The sequence below is a fragment of the Bubalus bubalis genome, chromosome 3 (genome assembly GCF_019923935.1).
Source record: "Bubalus bubalis isolate 160015118507 breed Murrah chromosome 3, NDDB_SH_1, whole genome shotgun sequence".
In the NCBI taxonomy this organism is placed as follows: Eukaryota; Metazoa; Chordata; class Mammalia; order Artiodactyla; family Bovidae; genus Bubalus; species Bubalus bubalis.
In genome coordinates, this window is record NC_059159.1 from 63,462,152 (window position 1) to 63,489,617 (window position 27,466).

General features: G+C 46.7%; 1 protein-coding gene and 1 long non-coding RNA gene across 6 annotated transcripts in view; one reads left to right on the top strand and one right to left on the bottom strand.

Annotated features, from left to right (window-relative positions):
- Positions 1-27,466, top strand: part of PALLD (palladin, cytoskeletal associated protein) — a 368,664-nt gene that overhangs the window by 55,299 nt on the left and 285,899 nt on the right. The gene's annotated exons all lie outside the window — the stretch shown is intronic.
- Positions 5,027-6,544, bottom strand: LOC123332735. Its single transcript, XR_006549715.1, has 3 exons — positions 6,437-6,544; positions 5,527-5,614; positions 5,027-5,148 (listed from the first exon to the last, which is right to left on the bottom strand). It is a non-coding gene; the product is annotated as an uncharacterized LOC123332735 (long non-coding RNA).

The following is a 27,466-nucleotide window of genomic DNA, read 5'->3' on the forward strand; positions in this document are numbered from 1 at the left end:
CCTCACCTACAGCCCTTAACATGTTGGCCGTGACAAATCTTTGACTCCATCAATTGATAAAATGTTTTCAAACATTGAAACAATTCTTCTACATTGAATTTTCACTTAGTAGTTCTGGGAATGTGTTAATTTGCTTTCTGCTCATCTGGATATGGAGCAAATTGTTTTGCTGGAATGCTCTATAAACCAACATGTATTGCTTTATATTTCCAATTAAGAAACCTTATAATTATCTTCTGTCAACCAGCCAAGAACAGAAATACCTCCAACTGAATCATACTGACACAAATACTGAGACCCTCAAGGTTTGGCATTTCTACTCACCTCTGATAGGACTCCAAAAATTGTGATGATTACCCAAACTCTTGAAACATCTTGAGTCTGCAGAATTTGGCTAGCAATCTTGTGGGAACAAGCTTTTTGCAAGAGCCCAGTACATCTTCTTCAATTCCTGGCTCAGAGTCAAACTACAAAGGCAGATGAAAATGAGAGAGAAAATGTTATCTACTTATTTCAAAGCTTCAAAAAATGGGTGACGGTTCACACGGAGAACTTTGTTTTCTTTAGAAACCAGTTCAGCATAATTTATGCTTATTGCCACATTCATGCATAACCTGTTTCTATTGTCAGAAATCCCCTTAAAGTGAGATTAACTGTTCAAGATACTTTCTGCGAGATATTTTATATTCTTGGATCCCTTCCATGTTTTAACACAGGAGAGTGCAATATCAAAGCTAGCTGCATTTTTTGTTTGAATTGCTCTAATATATAGACTTTATAAGTAAATACTTAGTGAAATATTTACTTAAGTACAGTATTAAGATAAAGAAATAAGTAAGTTGAAGCAAAATGAGAATGATTGTGGATAATATACACAATTGTGAAATGTGCCTCCTGATTGGAAGTACAGAACCAATTTTTCTGAGTCAGTTGACACTCCACTCCCTCCTTCCTACCTCAAATACAGTCAAATGTTTTAAAACCCTTGCCTTTAAAATGAAAAGGTGAGTCTACAAAGAGAACCTGAAGATTTCACAAAGAAAAGAAGTCATGACATTCATAGTTCAGGTCAAATACATTTTAAAATTATGAAATTAATTTTAGCTCTAGACAGTCTTTGAAATGGCCCGTGTGTCAGTCCTCCCTGCACTGTCCTGCCACAGCTTGTTCTCGATCTGCAGAACAGAAGCTGTCACACGAAGGTGAACATAAAAAAATCTTAGTTTCCTATTGAATTTCAAATTAAAACAGGGATTTTTGGAATAATCCCAGTCCTTTAGGGAAAAATCTTCCTAATGAAAGCTACCCCCACTCTCACCAAAAAATTCTCATCTTAGGGCTATAAGAAACAGACCTTTCCCGAAGATCTAGATAAATGTATAATGTACGCCGAAGCTATTAAAAGTTTCCAGAATTGACATTTGGGGTTTAAGTCTTAAGCCTGCTAAGGCTCTACGGAAGGGGAGAAGAATTCTACTGACCTCATTTGTTTAACTTTCACAACGGCTGTGCTGTCCCACTTTACAAATGAGGAAAACCGAGGCCCAGAGAAGTAAGGAACTTGTCCCCACGTGTTAGCTAGGAAATGAGAGAGTCTAGGTTCCACTGTCGCAGTCTAAGGGGTCAGGGAAAATCTTCCACGGCCTCCATGGACAGCGAACTGACGGGACACGGGCCCTCGGGCTCAAAACCAACTTGGGCGTCCTTCCCGAGCTCCTGCCTATTCTTTCGAACGAAACAGGCTGCACGTACTCGGGGTCGCCATCCTCTATGTGGAGGAAACCATGCTGCACCGCAGGGACCCTAACGCTGAAGAAGCGCACTTCTCTCGACCAACCAACCAACAGTTAACAACCAAGCCCTTCCAGGGCGAGAACCGGCGGGGGATGAGTTCCTGGCTCGCAGACGCTCCGGCCGGCCCACAGGCCTCCCCACAGTCAGGGCCCTGAAGGGGCTGTCCAGGCCGGGGCCTCAGCAGCCGTGCACGTGCCGGCGGGGCTGGGGATGAACGCGAGGCGCGCCTCAGAGTCCACATAAGCTGCCGACTCTCAGCACAGGGGTCAGCTTTCCCCACGCCCCGCCCCGCTTCCTGTCCTGAGCACGGCCTGACGTCCGCCCTGTGACGCCCTGACGTCCGCCCTGAACGGGCTTCAGGATGGAGCAACCCTGCCCAATGGTGACCGTGCTCTGACCTGGGGCTAAAGACACACGGACAACTTAAAACGCGTTCCAGGCCTCCCTGGGTTTGTGCATTTTCCAGCATTTTCCAGAGAAGAGCAGGTTTGCTTGCGTTTTCTTCACATTCTCCGTTCTTTGCTTCCTCGTTTACCTTTTAATGACTCCTTAGTATTGAAGGGAATAAGTCCCTCCCTGGCTCAGCAGCACGCAGGCACCTGTGTCCCCACTTCTCTGCGCTTCCATGGGGGGAGGCGCTTGTCGTGATGGGAGGAGCTTCCTGCAGGTCTGGGCGTGAAGGCTGTTGTGGCTTAGTCGCTCAGTCGTGTCCAACTCTTTGCGACCCCAGGAAGTGCAGCACGCCAGATTTCCCTGTCCCTCACCATTTCCCAGAGTTTGCTCCTGGCCATTGCATCAGTGAGGCCATCCAACCATCTTGTCCTCTGTTGCTCCCATCTCCTCCTCCTGCTGTGAATCTTTCCCAGCATCAGGGTCTTTTCTAATGAGTCAGCTCTTTGGATAAGGTGTCCAAAGTATTGGAGTTTCAGTATCAGTCCCTCCAATGAATATTCAGGACTGATTTCCTTTAGGACTGACTGGTTTGATCTTGCAGTCGAAAGGACTCTCAACAGTCTTCTCCAACACAATAGCTCAAAGGCATGAATTCTTCACCACTCAGCCTTTTTTATTGTCCGACTCTCACATCCATGCATGACTACTGGAAAAACCATAGCTTTAACTATATGGACCTTTTTTTGGCAAAGTAATGTCTCTGCTAAGGTTTGTCATAGCTTTTCTTCCATGGAGCTAGTGTCTTAATTTCGTGGATGCAGCCACTGTCCACAGTGATTTTGGAGCACAAGGAAATAAAGTCTGTCACTGTTTCCATTGTTTTCCCATCTATTTGCCATGAAGTGATGGGACCAGATGCCATGATCTTCGTTTTTTTCATTGGCCTTCATTTTTGAAGGCCTTTGGCACCAGAATAATCTGGACTCCACAGCACGGAGCTGGAGTTTTTCTTTGGCCCTGCTCCTCTCCCCACCCAGCCCTCCTCCCCTGTTGCATTTTTGTGAAAGGACTGTCCTTGTCGTGGAAACTGTTGACTCATGGTGTAGTCTGTAGTTGTCTCTGTGTCCCAACTCCCTGGGGGCAAAGCCCATGGCACAGTCTCCCCCTTAATGAGTGTGTTCATTTCAATGACATTTATACTGAAAACAATGGAAAATGCGGTACAAACGCACAGCAGCATTTATGCAGCTATGCAGACTCATTGTTACTTAGGGTGCAGTTCTTAATTCAGCAGGGATTTGTTGTTGTTCAGTTGCTAAGTTGTCTCCTACTCTTTGTGACCCCACGGACTGCAGCACACCAGACTTCCCTGTCCTTCGCTATCTCCTGGAGTTTGCTCAAACTCCTGTCTGTCGAGTCAGTGATGCCATCCAACCATCTCATCTTCTGTCACCCCCTTCTCCTCCTGGCCTCAGTCTTTCCCAGCATCAGAGTTTTTTGCAATGAGTCTGTCTTTTCCAGTGAATCAGCAGAAATTAAGTTTCATCAATGTATCTGCCATTTTGACTTTTACTTTTTTCCTCTAGTTTTGCTTTTCTGCCATTGTTCAGATGAGCATTTCCAACAACAAAATCAGAGTCCTCTTCTAGAGCTAATGCGTGGCTTTCAGGAGTCCTTGTCCATGACAGCTACAACACCCATCCTTAGAGTGTGAGCCCTGGTTTGAAGGGTGCCCTTCCACCCGGCCGTACACACACCACACCAAGGCGCCCCCAGCCTTTCCAGCCTTGGGGACAGACCCCAAGTCTGCACATGTGCATCACGGCTGACGCTGCAAGGACTTGAGTTCTCAGCTGACACATCAGCGCTGCTCAGGCTTCCCTGTGCTGGGAGGCCAGGGTGACTTCACATCTCCGGGACTCTGTGGGCACAAACACGCCACAGGCGCCTCTGGACCACCACCATCCAGCCCAGCAGAGGCCAGTGTCATCAGGACAAATGCAAGTCTGCTGTCTCAGATGGGGCTGTCCAGGCCTCGGACAGTTAGGCTGTGAAAGGGAAGCAAGCGGTGGTTTCCAGAAACAACCCACAGCTCCGACTGTCTCCCCCAGGAGTTGTTTCTTTTCCTCTTCACCCTCTCTGGTTTCCAAAACTCAGAATCCTTCCCTAGAGTCTAACGCCTGAGCACCTAGCCGTAAATGACTATCTTCTTTACTTTCTTTTACTTGAGCTCAAGGTTGTCAAGTTTGTTTCTCTTCTGCTTCCTCCAGGTCAGAGGAAGCAAACTGTATCAAGCTCATGGCCACCTTCCTCTAAAGTGCGTCCAAAACCCTTTGTGAATCCTGTTCTCTCAGCTGCCCCAGCTCCATCCCATGTGTACGCCATTGCACTGTTCTTTCCTGATCTCAAAGATTGCATTCTTGTAACCCCCAGTATTCATTTGTAATGACAGAACAACCAAGTTTACTTAAGATGCATTTTCCATCTTCAAAATAAAGAACAGTTTCTATTCATACATGGTTACAATGGAGAAGGGGGAATGCTCCCACACACTGCAATTTGAAATGGGCTAATTGCTTGAAATAAGTTAAATGTATGAATTAGGAAGCAGCCATTTTCAAACCCTTTATTTTCCTGGTTTAGCAGAGGAATAAAAAGACACTTCAATGTCCAAGTCCACTCTGGAGAGAATGGCTCCTGCCTGGGAGAGTTGGAGTGGGTGGGGGAAGGAGTCTTTAGTACTGCCGAGAGCGCGTGGGAACAGCCTCGAATGTGCACAGGTTGGCAGGGCTGAGCTGGGGAGCCAGGCTGGAGGACAGTGGGCCACCATGTGCCATGATGGGAGAAACATGTGGAGTCCCTCAGGAGGGGAGGGGAAGTGCCGGGAGCCCAGAGCAGGGGGCCTGAGAGCACATCAGCAGACGGAGGAGTTCCCAGAGGCAGGCCGGCAAGTAAAGCGTCCTGAGAAGGGGATGTCTGGTTTTCAGTTTAAAATTCCTACTGCTCTTGCTCCATCAACCCTCCTTGTCTCCCCAAACTATCAGTAACATCTCTTAGCACCGAAGAGCCTCGTGCAAGTGGGACTCTGCGGAAATCAGAACCAGAAGCCAAGTTCATGGGTTCTGCAGAAAGGAGACTAGGAATAGCCCAGTGGGACCCTAGGATTCGACTCCAAAGAGGCAAGAGCTCAGAGCCAGAAGTGATGGGGAACATTCCACCCCTGTAAACTCACAGCTGTTCTTAAGGCCATTAAACTTTCCGTAGGTGCTGGGGTAGGAGGGGTGCTCCAGGAGGACCTGGGATTTGAGGGTGCCCGGGGTGTGGGCTGACAGTACTCACCCTCCTCTGAACAAGCGCCAGTCTGGTCACTGTCCTCTCAAATACGGTGGCTAAAGCAGAGTGTGACATTCTGATGGCTTCCCTCCAGCTCAGAGAAGAATATGGGACTTTTCTCAGCTCCTGGAGAGACCTCTCCTCCCATCAGTGCTAAGAAAGCCACCCGACTTTGCATTAAGTGTTTCCATCCATCTTGTGCTTATCTCATAATCGTACATTTAGTTAACGTGAACAGGCTAGGCGCCCCACCCCCACCCCCACCCCCCAGAGCTGCACTTTAATTTAAACTGAAGACCTTATCTTCTTTCCCATTAAATTCCACCTTTGGGGTTTTCTTGGCTGTCGTTCCAAGCTGCTGAAATATTTTAGAGTTCTGATTCTGCCACCCTTGGGCCAGCTGCAGATCTGATGACAGGCCTTCACCCTGCGGGGAGTCACCAGTGTGGTGGGGAGGGGAGGACAGATGCCCACCGTGTGCTGGGCACTCACTCAGCCTTTCTGCACCGGTTTCCCCACTCATGAAACCGAAAGGCTAACCTTACCTCTGGTAAATGTGCCTGGAATTATTGTGAAAACCAAGTGGGCTGTGTGTGTGCACGTGCACACACACATGCAAAAGCTTGCAAAATCAGCTTTTTAAGCTAAAATAATTGTTATGTAAATGTATGTATTAATAGCAACCTTAGCAGCCCCTATTCTGGAAGAGCAAGAGACACTGGGGTGAGCGCTTGGAGAGTGTGTGGCCCTCAGAGTACCCAGAAACATCTTCCCTGAACCTACTAGACCAAGTACACCAGGGCTTGATGTGCAAAAAAACTAAAGAGACACACGCATCTCCCCTGCAGCCATTGATGAGGAATTCTGAAAGATGAAAGAGGAGGGGAGAGTTCAGTCCCTAAGTGCTAATACTTACTATTGTTGCTCAGATTCAAAGGGAAAGAGCTGTTTCTCCGCTCTTATCAGATGAAAAAAGGGGAAAGGAATCATTTCCCTCTGACGCAGGAGAGAAAAAAAGAAAAACAGGGAAAGCTCTAATGCTCTCAGCAGATCTTGTTTTTTATACTTCTTCGTTTTCTGGTGTATCCAGAGGAAAAAAGCAATTGTTTGAGATGATTTTTGAAGACGTAAGTTCTTCCTGGTGATTCATTTGCTCTAAAGAGAGACCCTGAGTGCGAGTCTCAGAAGACTCTCAGAAGAGGCTCAATCAGTCCCCCGCCCTAGAGGGTCTGATTGAAATGGCCTGGGTGTTATCCAGTGGGTGGGCCCAGTTGGGAGTCACTGTAGGAGAGAGAAAATCTCGAAAAAGTCTAAGAGGAGAGCTCTGAGGCAGAGAGTCCTGAGAAACAATACAGGAAAATAAAGATCTAGTGAAATCACTATAAAACACTTTCCTCCATGTTGGTTGTTTTAAAGATTCTTAAAAATTATCTTAAATATTTGTATTCTTACAGTTAACTATTTAAATACAATCTAGGGAAGCTGGTAAATAAAATGAAAGTTACCATTGAAGCTTGAGGAGAAAATAACTATCCCAGGAAAAAACACCCACCTGATGATTTAAACCACAAGAATGCCACCTACTGTTTAATTAAACTGCCACATTCTATGCTTTTTGAGTGAATTTATTTTCTTTTGCAAAGATATTCCTGTAATACTTGTAAGTGATTGTAATATCACACCTCTTTTTAAAAAGTCAGTGTTACTGCATTCTAAGCCAAAGGCAGAAAGCAGTCAATGGAAAACAGATGTTCATCCTGGTGGGTGTGCAACCATTTTTTAAAATCAGATGTTTCCATGTAAGTGTTTGTACAGTCTCAAAACACAGATTCGAGCTAACGGTTTATATAGCTAAATGTGTGTTGGAGATGATAATGTCAATTAGATAAACACCATTTTTAAAAACAAACTACTTGACCAGTTGACCTTGTCTGTCCTTTATTCCCATGGATTTTTCAAATATCTAGTACTACAGTATCTTGACATTTTGAACCCAGTGCAATCTTTCCCTCTTATTAAGATTTCTCCCAACAATTTTTTTAAAATGAGGTATCCTATTTCTAGGGAAAAATATATCCCACAATTCATTTCAATATTCTGGTGAGAGATGCAAAACCAAAGTTATGCATCAAATGGTTATTCAGTTTAAGAGAAGGTACCTATTAGACATTTGTGGCCATTTGTTCAAGGAAAAAATGAGAGTTGGAACTTAAAAACCAACTCACTAACCCTCAGAAAACCAAGGAGTTTCTAAATATCTTATTTTGCAGTGGCATTTGGCAAAAGACATAGCAATTCTATCCCCCAAATGAAGAAGGTGATCACGATGCTGATAATAACCCATGTATTTAGAATTATACTATTTACAAAATTTTTATACATTTATTCCTCCCAATATTCTTGTGTAAGCATCTCATAAATAGAGAAAAATCAGAGTAATTATATAACTTAGCCAGAGCCATTGGGGATTAAAGTCCCCAGTTTTTTCTCCAAGCATGGTACCTTTCCCTGGTCCAAAATATCCTGTTCAGTGCCCAGCGTAAATGTGGACCTGGGATTCATGAAGGCTTGGGAAAAGGGCAGTGATCATAAAAGAGAAAGGGAGGAAGGTCCCCAGGAAGAATACTAACCCAAAAGGGATGTGTCAATACTAACCCAGTTTCCTATGTCTGTTGTCATTGGTTTTTCATTCACTAAGTCGTGTCCGTCTATTTGCGACCCTGTAGATTGCAGCCTGCAAGCCTCCTCTGTCCTCCACTGTCTCCCAGAGTTTGCTGAAGTTCATGTCCATTGAGTCGGTGATGCCATCCAACCATCTCATCCTCTGTCAGCCCCTTTCGTCTCCTGCTCTCAATCTTTCCCAGCATCAGGGTCTTTTCCAGTGAGACAGTTCTTCGCATCAGGTGACCAAAGTATTGGAGCTTCAACTTCAGCATCAGTCCTTCCAATAAATATTCAGGGCAGATTTCCTTTAGGATGGACTGGGTGGATCTCCTTGCCGTCCAAGGGACTCTTAAGAGGCTTCTCCAGAACCACAATTCAAAAGCATCAATCCTATGTCTGAGTCAATGTCAAACCACAAAATCTTCAACAAGGTAGAAAACAAAGAAAAGTGCTAAGTACTCCAATCACACCACTCACCAGAGAGAACTCCCACACCCAAGTCACCTGAGCTTCCCCAGCCTCAAATATCTTAGTTACTCTAGCTTTATCATCTTGGACAAAATAGAATAAAGCCTTTCAGGACATGGGGAAAGCCAAATGTGGAATTGAAGCAAAACTGACTTTTCCGTCAAATTGCAGCCGTGAAATTAAAAGATGCTTACTCCTTGGAAGGAAAGTTATGACCAACCTAGAAAAAGCATATTAAAAAGCAGAGACATTACTTTGTCAACAAAGGTCAGTCTTGTCAAGGCCATGTTTTTTCCAGTAGTCATGTATGGATGTGAGAGTTGGACTCTAAAGAAAGCTGAGCACAGAAGAATTGATGCTTTTGAACTGTGGTGTTGGAGAAGACTCTTGAGAGTCCCTTGGACTGCAAGGAGATCCAACAAGTCCATCCTAAAGGAAATCAGTCCTGAATCTTCACTGGAAGAACTGATGTTGAAGCTGAAACTCCAATACTTTGGCCACCTGATGTGAAGAGCTGACTCATTTGAAAAGACCCTGATGCTGGGAAAGATTGAGGGCAGGAGGAGAAGGGGACGACAGAGGATGAGATGGTTGGATGGCATCACCAACTCAATGGACATGGGTTTGGGTAAACTCTGGGAGTTGGTGATGGACAGGGAGGCCTGATGTGCTGCAGTTCATGGGGTCACAAAGAGTCGGACACAACTGAGGGACTGAACTGAACTGAACTGATAAAACACAGTAGGTCCCTGGAACCAAAGTGAACTTCAAGGTGGAGATGTTTCTGAGCATCCAATTGTCTCCATGCCAGACACTTGCCTGGACTTCTGAGACTGGACTCATCACCTGCTAAGTGGGTTCACTCGGCTATGGGTTTACTAATCATGGGTTCTCAAAACCAAATGTGTGTTCTGCAAATTTCTGTGTCTTGTAGGAGGAGGTCAGTATTTAGTTGTGTCTGCTAAGAGGCACATGTCATGAATTCTTCAATTAGTAATTTAGTCTTATTTTTCAGTTTGATGTTCTCCCCCAAATTCAGGTTCTTTCAATGAACTGGAATGTTTTACTTCTATGCCACCATTACTTTGTGGAGGAAAAAATGGTTTCTAACCAAGTATCTTGTTACTAGGGCAGAAGTGCATGTTTTGAGTTACAAGATAATTTGTCAACAGTGGTGTGTAGCCACTACAAAGTCCTCAGACACTTGAAGAAATTTTACATTTTCTAAATTCAGTGAAGGGAGTTTCACATTATCTCTGCACTGTAATTTGATTTTGTTACATAGTTTGAATTTTTGTACCTGTCATAAACTTATTGCTGTTTTGCAAAAGATTATTCCAGCGTATCTTCATACCAGCCAGTTCAAGAGACAGTTGAATCATTGTATTCTTGCCTGAATTGAAGAATCTTTTTTTCAGTCTCTATTACATTAGTTTGCCAACAAAGGTCCATCTAGTCAAAGCTATGGTTTTTCCATTAGTCATGTATGGATGTGAGAGTTGGACAGTAAAGAAAGCTGAGCGCTGAAGAATTCATTCTCAAGAAGACTCTTGAGAGTCCCTTGGACTGCAAGGAGATCAAATCAGTCAATCCTAAAGGAAATTAACCCTGAATGTTCATTGGAAAGACTGATGCTGAAGCTGAATCTCCAATACTTTGACCACCTGATACGAAGAACTGAGTTATTGGAAAACACCCTGATGCTGGGAAAGATTAAAGGCAGTAGGAAGAGAGGCAGACAGAGGATGAGATGGTTGGATGTCATCACCAACCATGAGTTTAAGCAAATTCCAGGAGATGGTGAAGAATAGGGAAACCTGGCATGCTGCAGTCCATGGGGTCGCAAAGAGTCAGACCTGACTGAGCGACTGAACTGAACTGATTAATTTGATAGATTAAAAAGTAAATCCATTTTTATCTGCACTCTCTGAATATTAACTGTGTTTAGAAATGTTTATCAGTCTTCTGATTTTCTCTTTTGTGAATTGTTTGGTCAGGTTTTTCCCATCACATTAGTAATTTAAAGAAACTCAAGGCTAAAATTAGCAAGTGGTTAGCTACCTTTTTTTAATTGGCAGTATGACCTCATTCATAAGAAGGTTCCATGATTATACCTCAAACTATAAATCGAGTCACAATTTTTTTGTGAGCAAGTTGAATTCTTGAGTACTTCATGCATTCATTATTAAAAGAAACACGGTAGTGCAGCTCCAATAGCACTAAACTGTGACTGATTATCTTCTCCTTGAGGGGTACAAAACTGAACATAAATTTATTCGGACCTTCAAAAGCCTGGACTGCAGTTGAGATAAACCAGGGTGATGTTTTTGTTTTCACGTCTTTGTTTTGTGTGTGTGTGTGTCGTTTTGTTTTAATTGGATCAGCAAACTGTTGGCCACATTTCGCAACTTGCTGGAAAACAGCCAGTGTGAATAGTGGGTTTAGAGCAGCCATCCCACAGGTAGTGAACTGGTTTGCAGGGAGGAAGCCAAGGCTCGATCTGTGTTACAGGATGGAGCATCAGGCAGCAATGTTCCCTCAAGACCACTGCCAGGAATGGAAGACTCGGAGGCTGCAGTTAGCACTTTGGAGGAGGACGTGCGCTGCAACATTTCCATCATGCAGATAACACTAAGCTACCCCGGGTTTTCCTTTTGAGGCAGGAAGAGATGGGAAGTTTGGTTGGTTTTTTGAGTTGGTGAAAAAGAGGGAGATAGATTTAACTACGGACAAGTGTGAGATTTTATGTTTAAGGCAGTTTAATACTGAGAGACAATGAACCCCTGGAACCTTGAGCTATCTCACCCCACCCATGAGGTGCAGGAGCTCCAAATACTGACTGGCCAGTGCAAGTCTATCCAGTTCATCTGCCCATTGTCCCTATTTGGAAACTCAATGGCAAACATTATCCTTCTGGGTACAAAATCGCAAAACACCATAGTAAGAAAGCTGTGGACATCTTCAGGGAAATCTAAGAGCTAATACTCATTATGCATTAATATTTAATAGATGTTAGATATCATGCTAAAACAGGGCTCCCCTGGTGGCTCAGTGGTAAAGAACCCACCTGCCAATGAAGGAGGTGTGGGTTCGATCCCTGGGTTGAGAAGATCCCCTGAAGGGATAAAATAAGCTACAAGGATATACTGTACAACATGGGGAAGACAGACAATACATTGTGAATCACTATATTGTATACCTGTAACATATATTACTGCACATCAACTATGTTTCAATAAAAATCAGTCAAATGGACCAATGACACTTGAGATTTACCTTGTAAATTGCTGTGCAAGTTTAATAAATTCCACACAATTTGCAATTTTAGCATGATCATTGTGAAGACAAAATATCTAACTCTCAGACCTCGTCTCTTCGTGGCGTGTGGATGGAACAGCCTCAAGATCCGTCCTATAGATTAGAGAGAAGATGTGTACAGCCTCTCAGCACAACTCCCAGCATGTACTTTGTGCTCATGGGATGCGTACCTCTCAAAGAAGGAATGTCTAAGGAAGCGAAGGAGCTTCCTCTCTGTTCACATGTATCTTCCATTTCTTAAACACGTGTCTCCTGGAGGCAGAGTGTCTGAATGAGCACAGGCAGAGCACAGCAGGATGCCGTCAGTGTCTGCAAGTTTGTCTCTGGTAGCAGGACTCACCCAGAAAGAGCCAGAGTACACGTCCCACACATGGGGTGGAGGACGTCCTCTGCCCTGGGAGTCACAGCTGAGAGGAGCACCAGCCTTCACAGCATCACAGCCCAACTCAGAGCCATCCACAAGGACTCTGAGAAAACAGGGACAAGCAAGCATCAGTGCCTAGGAGCAAGCATAAGGAATGGTGTCAGAGCGCGGGGCACTACCCTGGTGCTTTTGTGCCCTCAAAGGCTGGGGTGTCCCACCTCTCTTGGGACCACTGTGGAAAGTCTACCAGAAACGGGCCATTCAGCTTGTGGTTTGCAGCCTTGCTCCAAACACGGGCACCTCCCATGGAGTGCAGGGCAGCAGGACTCGGGGCACCCCTGCTCCCAGGGCTCTGCCTCCTGTTTCCATGGCTACGTGCTCACCTCATGTGACCCTATAGGGTTCCTTCATCTGAAAATGCTCAAGGACACCCAAGTCCACTCCAGAACACTTCACTCCTGGACTCCCCGTGCCATGTTTCTCTGAGCCATCGCATCAGCCTTGGAGGGCCCAAGAGTCTTGAAATGAGTTTTACTTATTTTCTTTGAAAACCCGGATAGGCAGATTTGTGACACACCCGCACTCGGACGTGACGTCTACCACCCTTGTGCACCAGGAAGCTGAAGCCAGAAAAGCCCCATCTAACATTCTGTTATAGAAGTGAACATGGAATTTCTCTGGAATGGCATCTGCTGTCACAACGCCAGGGGCTCATTGTAATCAGCCTTACAGAGGAAATGCCAGAGGAAGCAATAATGGTCTGCCGCGTATTGTAAAACGTGACCTAGGTGTGTCTCAAGGGTCAGTGTGACTCCACAGAACAGCCGGAAGCCGCAGGCTGAGAGGTTCCCCGGGGCCAGCTGGAGGGGACGGGTTATCCTGTGATTTGATTCACTCCAGAGGAGTGGTCCCAACACCACGCCAGAAACCCTCCCTCTAACTTGCCCTAGATCACAAATGCCTCTGACAACACAAGCAGAAGTGTTTTCTCCAGGAAAACACAGTAAAGTTCAAAAGAAACCCTGGGTTTTGAGCCATAACAAATTTTTCACACTTTATAGTTTCCGGTAAGGTACCTGCCTTAAGGTTCTTTTCATGAGGGGTGTTTAATCCCTGAAAATCAGGTCACTTTCTCAGGTTAGTGAGCCAATGTCATAGGAAGACTACGAGAAAATGGAGATGCTCAGCGCAGTTTTTCTGAAAAGAGGAGTGACTGGGATACAGAGCATGGCGTACTGGCCCAACCCTTCTGACAAAGGATGCGAAAACAATTTGCTGTTGAACTGGGTAAACCACGGCCCCACCCTGACACTGGATGTTTATCACTAGAAAACAGAGTTATGTCAAAATTCAAACACAGCTGAAACATTGTAAGAGAACGTGCTCAAATAGGCATGTTTCTCCTGAAGGTGTTTATTGCCGTGAAAATATTAGAGCCACTTGTAGCGAAACTTTTAGTCTCTTGAAAACAATATATAAGCATTTTACCTGATACTTTAAAAATAGTTGAGTCCATGTGAACTTTAAGTAGCGTCTTTTAGAATTTTCAACATGTATTTTATTGAAGTTAATACAAGTGCCCTCAAAATATAATGTCAGGTGGAACTTGAAGGAGCATGGTGTTCAATGCAGTAACCTCAGGACAGGTGACCTGAAACAGGTTGTAGAATATTCTTCTGAAGACCTGTAACAAGAAGTGTGGTTCCCTTTGATGTGGGGTGGTTAAAGGATCTGAATAGATCAGATTCACACACAATCCAGGACAGACGGGGTTTGTTGTTGTTCTTTTTGTGTTAGGGTACAGCTGATTAACAATGCTGTGATAGTTTCAGGTGGACAGCAAAGGAATTCAGCCATACATACACATGTATCCATTCTTCCCCAATTCCCCTCCCACCTAGGCTGCCACATGAAACCGAGAAGAGGTCCCTGTGTTCTGCAGGAGGACGTTGTTGGTTATCTGTTTTAAATACAGCAGTGTGTACATGCCCATTCCAGACTCCCAAACTATTCCTTCCCTTCATCCTTCCCCTCAGTAACCATAAGGTTTTTACAGAGTATTGAAAAGAGTTCCCTGTGCTCTGCAGGAGGACCTTGTTGGTTATCTGTTTTAAATACAGCAGTGTGTACATGTCCATCCCACTATCCCTTCCCCTCTGCCCCCTTGCAACCATAAGTTCCTTCTCTAAGTCTGAGTCTGTTTCTGTTTTGTAAGTTCATTTGTATCATTTCTTTTTAGATTCCACATTTAAGGGATGTCTTACAATATCTCTCTGACTTACTTCGCTCAGTATGACAATCTCTAGGTCCATCCATGTTGCCGTAATATTTCATTCTTTTTAACAGCTGAGTAACATTCCATTGCATTAATATATATGTACTACATCTTTTTTATCCATTTCTCCAGACAGATTTCCTTTGACACTTCCTCTGAAAGGTTTTCCTTACACTGGAGACAGAGAGTACAATTATCGGGACAGTGATTTTTAGTAACCAAATAAATGAAAAACACTCAAATGGTTTGAGTCATAGTACCTTCCCGAGGGGTGTCTGTGGGCCTGCTGTCGGGAGATCGGGGAGAATCTCACTGAACCTTTCAGACTTACATCCGATCACCATTTACTGAACATCCAGTAAGTGCCAGGCTTGCAGTGAGGACCAGGTGTGACCACGTTGGGGAAGGCAGACCCGATCCTATCCCCAGAGAACTTACACTTAAATACATTTTCACAGAAAGAGGATTTGCCATTTGTTGATCCAAGCTGGAAATGGACAAGGATTTTATTCTGTTGAAAAACACAGGCAGACACATAACTGTTCTGCCACAACTAGGATGTTGGTTGCTGTGATGGTTATTTTGCATTGACTTGGCCGGGCTAAGCGAGTCCCAGAGCACTGGTAAGGTGTCATATAGGGTGTGGCTGCTGAAGGTGTGTCCAGAGGAGACCAGCATTGAATCTGTGGACTCAGTGGGGAAGATCTGTCCTCCCCAGGATTGGGGAGTGGGGTGGGGAGGTGACATTCAGTCTTAAGGCTCAGATGGAACAGAGGGGTGAGGAAGGCTGCACTGTCTCTCCCCCTTTCTCCTCTTGAGTGGATGCCCATCTTCTCCTGTCCTGGACATCAGAGCTCCTGGTCCTTGGGCTGGCAATGTGTTGCCATGTGGTGGCATGTCTCTGTATCCGTAATTGCATAAAGCGATTCACATAACGAGCCTCCTCTTTCAACAGATAGATGGATGAATAGAGGGTAATGGTAGATACAGATATAGCCTGTTAGCTGTGTTTCTCTGGAGAACTCTGATAGATACAGAGGGCTGTGATCTGAATGTTTGTGTCTCTCCAGAATTCCTGTGTTGAAAACCTAACACTCAAGGTGCAGGTGGGGCCTGTGTGGGAGGTGAGAGGTCATGAAGTTGGGATTAGCGCCCTTCAAAAGAGGCCCCCGTGCACCCCTTGCCCCTCCCACCACGTGAGGACACGGGAACAGGGGCCTCCACAGCCTGGGAAGGCCTCCTCAAAGCCCAGGCTGCTGTGCCATGGTCTTGGACGTCCCAGCCCCAGGAAGTGGAAGTCAGCGTGTGTGTTGTACACGCCTCCAGTTGTGGCCTTCTGCTACAGCCACCCGGAGGGTGAGACGGCTGGTATTGTTCTGCCTGAGGAAGCGAGTTACCTGAGGGAGCCGAGGATGCGCCATCAGTGGGGTGAAGCACCTGGGGCATCTGTGTGGGGTGCCCCTGTCCCCTGGGCCTCCCAGCACAGCTGCAGAGGAGCTGGCATGCAGGACCTCACTTCCAGAGCCTCCCCAGAAGAAAGCTGGGAAAGGCACTTGTGAACAGCTGGCCACTTGGTCAGGGTGGGCAGCCAAGTGACTGCTTTTCCAAAGTCATTTTTAAGTTAGAAAGAAATTGTTCAAAACATTTCCATAAGAGTCTCCCTTAATTTCTGACAACTTCCGTCCCTGCTCACAGATCCCTCCCCTTCTTAATGAGGGTCCCCAAGCCTCCCTCCTGGACTCAGTGAGGTCAGGTATGAGATTCAAGACTATTTCAAGGGAAAAACCAGAGGGGAGAATCAGATACCACAATCTCTTCCATCATGATTGAAGGATTACCCTACATAATCACAAAATCTCACTTAGAAGCCTGTTCAGCCTTCTCAGACCTCGCCTAAGCTCCGTCATCGTAACAGCCAGGTTAGTTTATAGATGAAGAAGCTGAGCCTCAGAGAAGCTGGTGGGAAGCTCCCAGGTCATGGACACAATAAAATAGACAGGAACTTGAACCATAGCCATGAGCACCCCTTCCTATGCCAGGGCCCTCCCTCCACCTCACCCTGAGGGACACTTCCCTACAGACACCACACCTCACTTCAGGTCCTTTATGTTCCTGGTGCTGTGCTGGGTGATTTAATGCATCATTTCTGAACCTGCAGCATGTCAGGTAGGAAGCAGAGGGTGAAGAAGATGAGAAATATCTCAGATTCCTTCATTCCTTCACCCACTACTGATGGGGCTGTGGGACACCCAGGGGTCATGTGGAACAAACCAGTTTGAGTTCTTGCCTTCAAGGAGTTATGATCTGACAGAGGACGGGGACAGCTAAAAAAAAAAAATAGACAAGTAAGTAAGTAGCATCATTTCAGATGGTTCTGATTCTTGAGGGAAAGAAGGATGCTGCCTGAGAGACAGCAGGGATGCAGGGTCCTTCGAGTGGCGTGTGTGGTCCAGTGGGGGAACATCCCCGGGGACCACAACTCAGCAGAGAGGAAGGCAGAAGAGGGGGTCCTAGGTTGGGTTAGAGGGGCAGAGAAACAGCTGGACCGTGCATGGACCTGATGCTCTTGTTCTGGTTTCACTGGGAAATTCTAAGAGAGTTAAGTGACCTGAGGTTTCTCTCAGAAGGGACATGTGGCTCTGGACTCAGGACAGACTGCGGGAGAGGATGTGAGTGGAAAGAGATGGTCCAGCTAGAAATGGGGCTTGCCATGGCTGTGGAGATGGGGTGAGCAGAGCTCCTCCTGATTTCTGGCAGCAGAGCTGGGAGGACTTCTTGATGGAGGGCAGGTGGCCATCGGCAGGGGCAGTTGAGCAGGCGGAGAATTGGGGGCAGAAACAGGACAGGAATCAGGGTCTGTTCAGATCCTATCAGCGATCTGAGCAGAGACCCCAGGGACATGGGACAGAGGGCCCTGTAGCTCAGCCTGAAGGATGGAGCCGGGGAACAGTCGGCAGGTGGACACAGGGTCACTTAAGGAGCCACAGAGGTGCAGCTGCTTGGAAACAGCTGGACATCCTGCAGGGTGTCTGTCCTGACATCAGACAGCTTTCACCCCATGTCAGTGATGGCAGCCACATCTCATCACAACCAGGCACACCCAGGAGCCCCAGGAGCCCTAGTTTGTAAAGCAGCTTGTTCATTTCCTCCCTCAGCTTTCCTTTGTGTTGTGTGTGTGCTTGGTCACTCAGTCGTGTCCGACTCTTTGTGGCCCCGGGGACTGTAGCCCTCTAGGCTCCTCTGTCCATGGGATTCTCCAGGCAAGAACACTGGAGTGGGTTGCCATGCCCTCCTCCAGGGGATCTTCCCAACCCAAGGATCAAGGGATTCCACATTACAGGTGGATTCTTTACCGTCTGAACCACCAGGGAAGCCCATGAATACTGGAGTGGGTAGCCTATCCTTTCTCCAGGGGATCTTCTCAATCCAGGAATCAAACCGATGACTCCTGCGTTGCAGGTGGGTTCTTTACCAGCTGAGCTACCAGGGAAGCCTTTATGTTGGTCATTTTAATATATGCGTAGATTTCAGGTGTGAAGTTCTAGCAAGAGAAGCCCATTCTTCCTCAGTTAAAATGCATGTGAGCAAGTGGGGGGTTCCCTGTCTGCAGATTCACACACATGAACGTTTTGTCTCCTGTGATGGGAATTACAATCAAGACCCCACGAAGGAGGCAGCTCAGCCCTCCCAAGGAAGGAAGCAGCTCCCCCTCCCCAGGTGCTGAGTTCCGCCTGTGTCCTGCAGCAGCAGACTGACTGGGAGGTGACTCTAGACATCCGTGGGAGGCAAGCTGGCGCGGCCTCCACAGGATGAGAGGGGCCACGCTGTGCTGCCCAGGGCAGCATGTAGTTCAGGGCCTTCTCCCAAGAGGCCGAGTGAGCATCCCCAGGCCTACTGTTCTAGTGTTGCTGCAGCCGGAGCTTGTGAGGTGACCAGGCCCAAGCTTGTCCAGGGTGTGTTGTCACAATCTCCTTATAATTCTTTCTGTAAAAGTATAACTGCTTTTTTTTTTTTTTTTTTTTTTTTGGCTGCACCGGTGGCATGTGGGACTGTAGGCCTCTGACCAGGGATGGAACCCTTACCCCCTGCAGTGGGAAGTATGGGGCCCTGACTTCTGGACCACCAGGGAAGCCCCTTAACAGTTTATCACTCATTCATTTGTACACTTGTCTGCTCTTTGGGGATCTGGCAGTCTCTGGAGCCTGGCACTCTGTTCAGCCCAAACAGAAATGTGATGAAACACACAGCTCTCAGGTTGTGGAGACACAAGATACAATCTGTATGTGGCCTAATAGGGAATAAAAATACAAGCCTGTCCACGTTCTTGACGGAGACTAGTGACAGGAGTCCCTGCAGGGATTAGGAGTTTGGAGGCTGAAGCCAGGGATGGGGATCAGTGAAAACAGCGGGCTAGATAAGGTTGTATACTACACCCCCCAAGATTCCACAGGGATTTATGTAAGTGCTAACGTGAGGCCTCAGTCTTCGTGTTTTTAGAGAAAATCACTCCAGATTAGATTGAAGTCCTGGGGCTCTGGACTGATCAAAAACAGATCCAGTCTCATGATCTTTGCTCCCCAGAAAAGCCACGTTTCCCTAAAGGCAGCACTGCATTACCCAGGAGAAAACACCAGCCCTTCCACTGCTGCTGTTGTTTTCCTGACCAGTGCCACCAGCATAGTATCTACTGCCCAGACTTGTTCCTTAAACAAATATCTGCTAAGACTTTACCTGTGCCAGCTGGACATTATCACAGGTTCTGAGGACATGGTCGGGGACGCTGACAGCCCGTCCCGGCCCTGTGCGTGCAGGTGATGACCCACGTCTTGCATGATGTGAGGAGGAACCCCACGGGCTCTGGCCGCACAGACCACGCACACCTCAGCTGAGGCTTGGAGGCCCGCAGACGAGATGTTCAGCCTCAGGCCTAGAGAGTCACCGGTGTGAGGCTGGAGGTGAAGTAGGATGCAGGGCCTTTATTCGAAAACCAGTCCAACTGGCCTGCAGCAGGAAAGCTCCAGAAAGGGCCTGGGTGAGGCTGGAGAGGCTGGTAGCCAGCTCCAAGGTCACCGAGAGGGTGAGGAAGCCATGGGCTTCCAGCAAGAAGGCGCATAGTCAGGGTTACACTCTGAAGAGACCATTCCTGGGCTGCAGGACTGTTGCTTCCCAGCTTTTCTAGTGTTTTACTGAACCGTGTGTTTTACCTTATCACCGTCTGCCACAGGGGAACAAAGAGGAGCTCAAAGAAGAGAATCTGTTTTGAATTGAAAGGAAAAGCTGTCATAATCAAAAAGCTGACTGCTTGCTCTATTTTTATATGCTCCATGAAATTTTATAGCACTGAGAAAATTTTGTCTTCTAAATGTAGCCAAATAATCCTGGTGTCTGTTGCAGAGTTAGTGTGGTTTATGTTATAGAGTGCTTTTTTTTACCCTTTCATAAAATACCCATAGAATTTTGACCCATCCTGTGACCAAATTCTGGACACAAAGGAGGTATTTTGATTATAATAGTGTGAAATAGATCAGAGATAAGCTAAGAGAAAGGCTCTGGCCTGTTAGCATTTAGCTAATCTGTTTGGCCATCATCCAACAGAAAATTTTCTCTGAGATTGCGAGTTTCAGTTACTAAAAGGTAATATATATTCAGAGACACCAATTTTAGCTCACACTCTTTTCTAGATTTAGACTTTGCTATAAACTTCTTCCAGTATTTATAGGGGGACATGTCCATGTCCATGTTAGTCACTCAGTCGTGTCTGACTCTTTGAGACCCCATGGACTGTAGCCCAGTGTCCTGGGGATTCTCCAGGCAAGAATACTGGAGTGGGTTGCCATTCCCTTCTCCAGGTTGTAGGGAGACACTTACCTATAATGACCGAATCTAAGTACCTGTATTTTTGAAATTGTATTGACCCATGAGTCCATGAAAACATAAACATGTTCTGTTTAATAAATACGGTTCTTCCTGCAGACACAGGAGGATGGCAATCTCCCTCTTTCCTTCCAACCCCAGTTTACCAGGTGCTGTAAGAATGTGCTGAGCAAAAGAGTTGTATGTTCTTTTTAAAAAAGTACAGTTGGTTTACAGCATTGTATTCATTTCTGCTATACAGCAAAGTGATTCAGTTATACATATATATATTCATAGGTATTCATACATTCTTTTTATATTCTTTTCCATTGTAGTTTATAATGGAATATGGAATATCGTCCCCTGTACCATACAGCAGGGCCTCCTTTATCCATTTCATGTATAATAGTTTGCGTCTGCTAACCCCAGCCTCCGACTCCATCCCTCCCCAACCCTTGGCTACCATAAGTCTGTTCTCTGTGTCTGGGAGTCTGTTTCGTAGGTAAGTTCATTTGTGTCATATTTTAGATTCCACATAAAGTGATATCATATATTCGTCTTTCTCTTTCTGACTTACTTCACTTAGTATGACAATTTCCAAGTCCCTCCATATGGCTGCAAATGGCATATTTCATTCTTTTTTATGGCTGACTAGTACTATAGTGTGTATATGCACCACACCTTCTTTATCCAGTCACCTGTTGATGGACATGTAGGTTGTTTCCATGTCTTGGCTATTGTAACTAGTGCTGCAGTGAACATTAGGGCACAGGTGTCTTTTCAAATTAGAGATTTGTCCAGATATATGCCCAGGAGTGAGGTTGCTAGAGCATGTTTCTTAGTTTTTAGTCTTTTAAGGAACCTCTGTGGTGGCTTCCCTGGTGGCTCAGTGTTAAAGAATCCACCTGCAAGGTGGGAGTCATAGGAGATGCAGGTTTGATCCCTGGGTCCGGGAGGAGGGCATGGCAACGCACTCCAGTATTCTTGCCTGGAGAGTCCCATGGACAGAGGCGCCGAGTCTGTAGGGTCATAGAGTCAGATAGAACTGAAGCGACATAGCGTGCACGTGGAACCTCTGCCCTGCTTTCCATGGTAGCTACACCAACTTGTATTCCCACTGGCAGTGTAGAAAGGCTCCCTTTTAACAGTGTGGTTGATAGAAATATCAGGATCATTCACAGGTGTGTTTCTCATGCACGCAGCATGAAGAATGCCCATGTAGCCCAAAAGGCCAGCGAAGGCACTGAGGCTGTGGACGTGATGGACCCTTCCCTGGAAACCCCTTGTCACAACTGGGGAGGAGACTCGGAACAGCGGGGGCCATGCCCACAGCCCCTTTCTGGGGGCTCCGCCAGCATCAGCATCTCACCTGCCCTGTCATCGTTCCTTGCGGCTCCATTTCAGAAATAGCCAGCTTTCAGTAGCATCACTGGGTCCTCCTATGTTTGAGCTCAAGAGATCGCTCTTTTAATACCAGAAACTCCGCCTGTTGGGATGGCCCCTAAAAAGTGAAAGTGAAGTCACTCAGTCGTGTCTGACTCTTTGTGACCCCATGGGCTGTAGCCCACCAGGGTCCTCTGTCCATGGGCTTCTCCAAGCAAGAATACTGGAGTGGGTTGCCATTCCCTTCTCTAGGGGATCTTCTTGACCTAGGGATCAAACCCAGGTCTCTGGCATTGCAGGCAGATTCTTTACCATCTGAGTCACCAGGGAAGCACCCCCCGCCCTGGGATGTGCACTGAGGTTCTTTTCAATTATCCGAAAACCTTTTCATTTTCACTTAGAAAAATACCCAGGATGAGAGTGGAGATTTCTCAGTATTCTAGCACAGAACTTAAAGCACTGTGGTCCCTTATGGTTCTGTAAGAAACTTTTATTATGAATCTATTATTTTGTTAGTTTTTATTTCTATTAATAATCAATAAGCAAATATATAGCAAAAAGTCCATTGTGCTTTACTTAAGTAGTGATAAAGAGCAAATTAGAGGTACATAGATAATTAGTATCATAGTAAATGATCTTTTTGAGGAATTTTACAGCTGAGCCCTAAGAGGCATCCTACTTGTTAAGACAAAGAATTGATTCCATTTTTCTCTTAGTATTTGGCACACTGAGATCATTACCAAAAAGTATTTGCTAAAAATATCTAATGCACTTGTTTTACTGTGCCTCTGTTCATTACATGAACTTCAACTGAGGGTCTGAAGAATCTTCACACAATCCCACAAAAATGCACTCACACTCAGTACAAGTTGAAAAAACAGTAGGGCACTTCTCTGAACACAAAAACAAAAACATCTGCTTTTGAAGGTTTTAAAATCCTGCCTAAATTGGCATGTGCTTTACATTAGTCCTGTGTTGCTCAAACTTCCATGCATGTGTATGTGTACATGTGCTCACAAGGCTTGGAGATGGGGTGTGTGCCTGTACCTCTCCAGTCCAAGCTGCTTTCCTTGAAATTTTGGGAAATTTCCCTAATGTAAACCTCCACTAAGTAGCAATAATGAATATATGTATATATGAAGTGTATATTTTACATATACATGAAGGCACCAAGGAATGCTTTCATCATATTTTAGCAGGTTCTCACAGTTGGGGTGGGTGAATTATTCCACTGTATTTCAGGTATAGGGTGCTTTGTAATAAAGCAGTTTAGGCTGATCTTTCCAGATGTGCATTCCTGTAAGGGAAAACTCTCACTAAACAAAGAAAAGAAGTCATATCCTGGCTTGCTTTCTGCAGCAGCTGTTAGGGGGACAACAGAGAAATGTCTCCAAGTGGCTCTACTTTGTCCCAGCAGAAAGGTCTCTCTGTCACCTTCCTGGGTGAGCATCTTATCAACACACACTCAGCGGAACAATAAGCGCCTTATCTGCAGAGGCCAGGTCCAGGCCGATGGAGGAGCTGGCAGCCGCCCCGTCTACATGGCAACGGGCAAATATTGTTCCCGGCGCCCGGGGACCAGTGTGAGGCCGGATGGTGCCGGAGGCATTTCAATACCAGGAGCGCCGGTGCAGACAGGCCCTCCTTACCTTCTCCTCTTGTGGATCCTAACCATTTCAAGATATGATCTCATCTGCTGACTGTAAATTCTCGGGGACTTTTATGAAGGGAAAATATTACCGATGCTGACGCCTGCATCAAGAACAGCCTAGGTAGGCGTTCAGTTCAGCCCCGATGTCAGAAGCGGTGTAGTGCTCGCCCATTCTTTGTGCAATTTCTAAATGTCAGGGTGTGAATTGATCCTGGTGATAACTTCTGCGATTATAGAAAGATCTGGAGTGGCTGAAATGACACAGAGTGAGCACTCCTGATCAGTGGACAAACAGGCAGCTTGTTCTGAGGGCCAGGCGGAAGCTGGGTCCTGCTTGTCTCTGGAACTTGGTGTGTAGGGGCCTCGCCCTTTGCTGCTTTCTGGAGGCAAAAGAGGAAAACCCACCAAGTGGTGAACTGAAGGGAGCTCAGACAGGAGCCGCCAGGGCTGGTTTCTCCTCATCATTGCACAGGCAACGCCCAATTTCATCCCGCCCTGCTGTACCCGGCCTGTCTCCCTGTCTGTCCCCTGTCCCCCTGTCTGTCCCCTGTCCCCATGTCTGTCCCCTGTCCCCCTGTCTGTCCCCTGTCCCCATGCTGATGTTCCTTGAAAACAAACCCCTAGATGTTCTGTGGACCTAAAGTGAATCTTAAATATTAGATTAAGTTGCCAATTGCATTTTTCCATGTTTATCTTCTGAGAGAGGAATAAAATTAAAGCATTTTACCTTGGCAGCATCTGTAACATTTTATGAGACAAAAGAACCTTTTTTCCTCACAAAGATCTGAGCCAGAGCATTACCCATTAAGGAAAGTAGACCCAAAAAAAAAAAAAAAAAAAAGGAAAGTAGACCCAGCTAGCAGGACGTATTTCTACAGTCATGTCGTGGAAATACTGAAGACCCAGTGTCCTGAGGCCAGACTGCAGAGCACAGCTGCTCACAGCACCTCTGTCCTGGACTGATAATCTCCTTAATTTCTGAACCTTGGTCAGTCCTTTCCCAACAACACGCCTCAAAGTGGAAAGCTCTCCTCCACTCACATTTCAGGGGCAACAAGGAGCCGAGCAGGATGGAGGCTTCTGGAGGACTATGCAGGCTTTCTGCCGGCTCTCTTTTGAGCTTGATTGCTGTTCCCTGGAGCAGAGTCTTCGCTCTACTCTTTTAAAGTAACAGCAGACAAAACACAGTGATCTTGGGCCTTGGCGCACTCCCCTCGCTGCAGCCTCCCATCCTGCCTAGTCCTTTCTCATCGGTCACCCCCTCCACGGCATCCCAACACTATCTGCTTTGCAGCCTCATCTATGCCATGGCCCACACTCCACACTCACCCCCAAGCGCCTGTCCACTCTGCTTGGGTCCGACCACCTCCAGCAGGACACTCTCTGTAGACCCATGTTGCAGCAGGAGAACTTGTCTTTTCACTAAACACATACACACTCTCCAAGTTATCCCTCAAGTCCATCCACTTCAAGAGTTGATTGGGTACCATGAACACAATGTTAATATCTATGTAACTTCTCAACCAACTCATAGTCAAAACTATAGCTAAGGAAAAAATGTTAATGACAAGCCTTGACTTCATTTGAATTCCAGCTGACTCCAAAAATGAAAGGTACCACTTTCCACAGACCCAGAATTTGGAAAACTAGGCCAGACACATCTCTCTGTTTTCTGTATTCTCCTTGTTACCCACTGACAATTTTTAGCATTTTTAGAAGTACAGTTTTATGCAACAGAATGCAAGATTGAGGAAAATTTCATGCCATGTACAAGAGCAGCCTTGAAAAACTGCTCGCTGAGGGGGTTGCTGTACTGAAGGGCCTGAAAGTTTCCTCTGTGGATTGTAGACCTGGAGACAAGCTCATGTTCTGAACAAGGCTGTCACCTCCTGAGAAAACTGTGAACACTAAGAGGGTTACAGACCTTCGTGTAAGCATCGCACCATCGATGCCAGCGTGCGCGTGTGCTTGGGGAGTGTTTGCTGAGGGAGAACATGAGTAGATGAATTAATAGCTAACTGAATGTATACACTACCTCCCAACTCCTCCAATGTGGTGCCCGTGTTCACAGCAGCATTAGTCACAGTAAGTGACAGGCGGGAACTGTCCGACTGCCGCTGGACAAGTGATGGGGAGAGGCAGCGTGGCCGGTGTGCACAGCAGAGCGTGGGGGTTAGCGCTGGGCTTCCCGGTGGCTCGGACGGTAAAGACCTCCTGTGAGTGCAAGAGAACTGAGTTCGATTCCTGGGTTGGGAAGATCCTCTGGAGGAGGAAATGGCAATCCACTTCAGTATTCTTGCCTGGGAAATCCCATGGACAGAGGAGCTTGATGGATAGAGTCCATGGGGTCACAAAGAGTCGGACAAGACTGAACGGCTAACACTTAGGGTTAGGGTTAGGGTTAGGATTGAGGCTACAGGGAGTAGACCCTGAGACACCTGAAACCTTGGTGATGGACCTGGAGGTCACTGTGCTCAGTGAACTGTCAGCCGCAAAGGACAATTCGGTGGGGTTCCACTTATGTGCAGTCCCTTGAGGAGCCAGGTCGTGGAGACAGAGGGGGTGGGCGGCTGGCTCTGGTGGAGGTGCAGGGGTAGGGGGAAGTGGAGTTTGTAAGATGGCCACAGAGTCTGAGTTTGGAACGATGAACGTTCTGGAGATGGACACTGGTGACGGCTGCCCAGCCATGTGAAAGCACTTCATGCCACTGAAGTTATACCCAAGTGGGCTTAAGATGGTAGGTTCTTGGTTATGCATATTTCAGAGAAAATTTTAAAGCCTCAGAAAAAGAAGCATTTTATTCATATTACACAAAAATTTTAGTCACTTGGGGAAGAGGCTCGTGAGGCCTGAAAGTAATGGAACACTAAAGTAGCAAGTGGAAGGCCCCGCCAGTGGGGACTCCCCACACGGCCTGTGACCATCCACCCCACACAAGCCCGTCTTCACTGTGCGTCAAGCTTCCCCCAAGCCTTATGTGCACAGTTTAAATCATGTCATGGCTATCCTGGGGTGGGTATTCGCCAGCGAGGAAAGCAGAGATTCCAGGAGGGTGGTTATCCGTGGAGCCTTGTCTGATTGCTTAGGAAACCAGGCTGCAGACTTGGGCCGTCTCCTCCCAAGGATGGATCCTGCCCACACGTCTGGGAAATATTAGGGGGCTCTCCTCCCGTGGGTGCATCCTCCTTCTCGAGCCTGCTGGGAGCTCTGGACACTTAGCACCCTCCAAACCCACATGTCCAGGCAGAAACACCTGCTTCCAGTCTCTTCCTCGTGCAGTCTCAGCAGGTGGCTGCGCCATCCGCACAGCCCGGGACCAGGCTCCGGTCAGTGCCCCCGCCATCAACAGGGCCAGTGGGCATCCCCTCCGAGCCTGGCCCTTCCCTGTGCGACCCTGCCCCCCATCAGCATCATGTCCCCCACAGCAGCAGACACCTCGGAAAACAATGGCGCTCTTTCCTCTTCCATGTGACCGTCAGAGAGATATTCAAAAACTATGAATCAATTGTGATACCAGCCTGCTGTCACCCATCAGAGGCTTTCTATAGCATTTAGACCAGAATCCATGCCAGGGAAGGCCGCCTGAGCCCACCACTCAGCCTCACCCAGCCCTCCTCCCCCCGCACCAGCCGGCTCTACTCTAACAGCGGGGCTCTGAGTCACGTCACCTCTTTCCCTTTCTCAAGATTCCCAAGCCCAGGAAAGCTCAGGGCCTGAGAGTTCACAACTCCTTCTGCCTGAAAAGCCCCTGAGAGCCTTCATCTTCTCGCGCTCACAGGTCACAGCGCAGAGCAACTGTGGCAGGAAGGCCGGCTCGGAGCAGGCTGACTTCCACTTCTGCCACCCCAGCTCTTTTGACCCCTCGGCTCACTGCTGACTGCATGCTATGCATCGCTACCTGAAGTTACTGATCTCAGATGAAAGAGTTTGTACATCTCCCTCCACTAGACCCCCCTTCTTAGCCATGGCT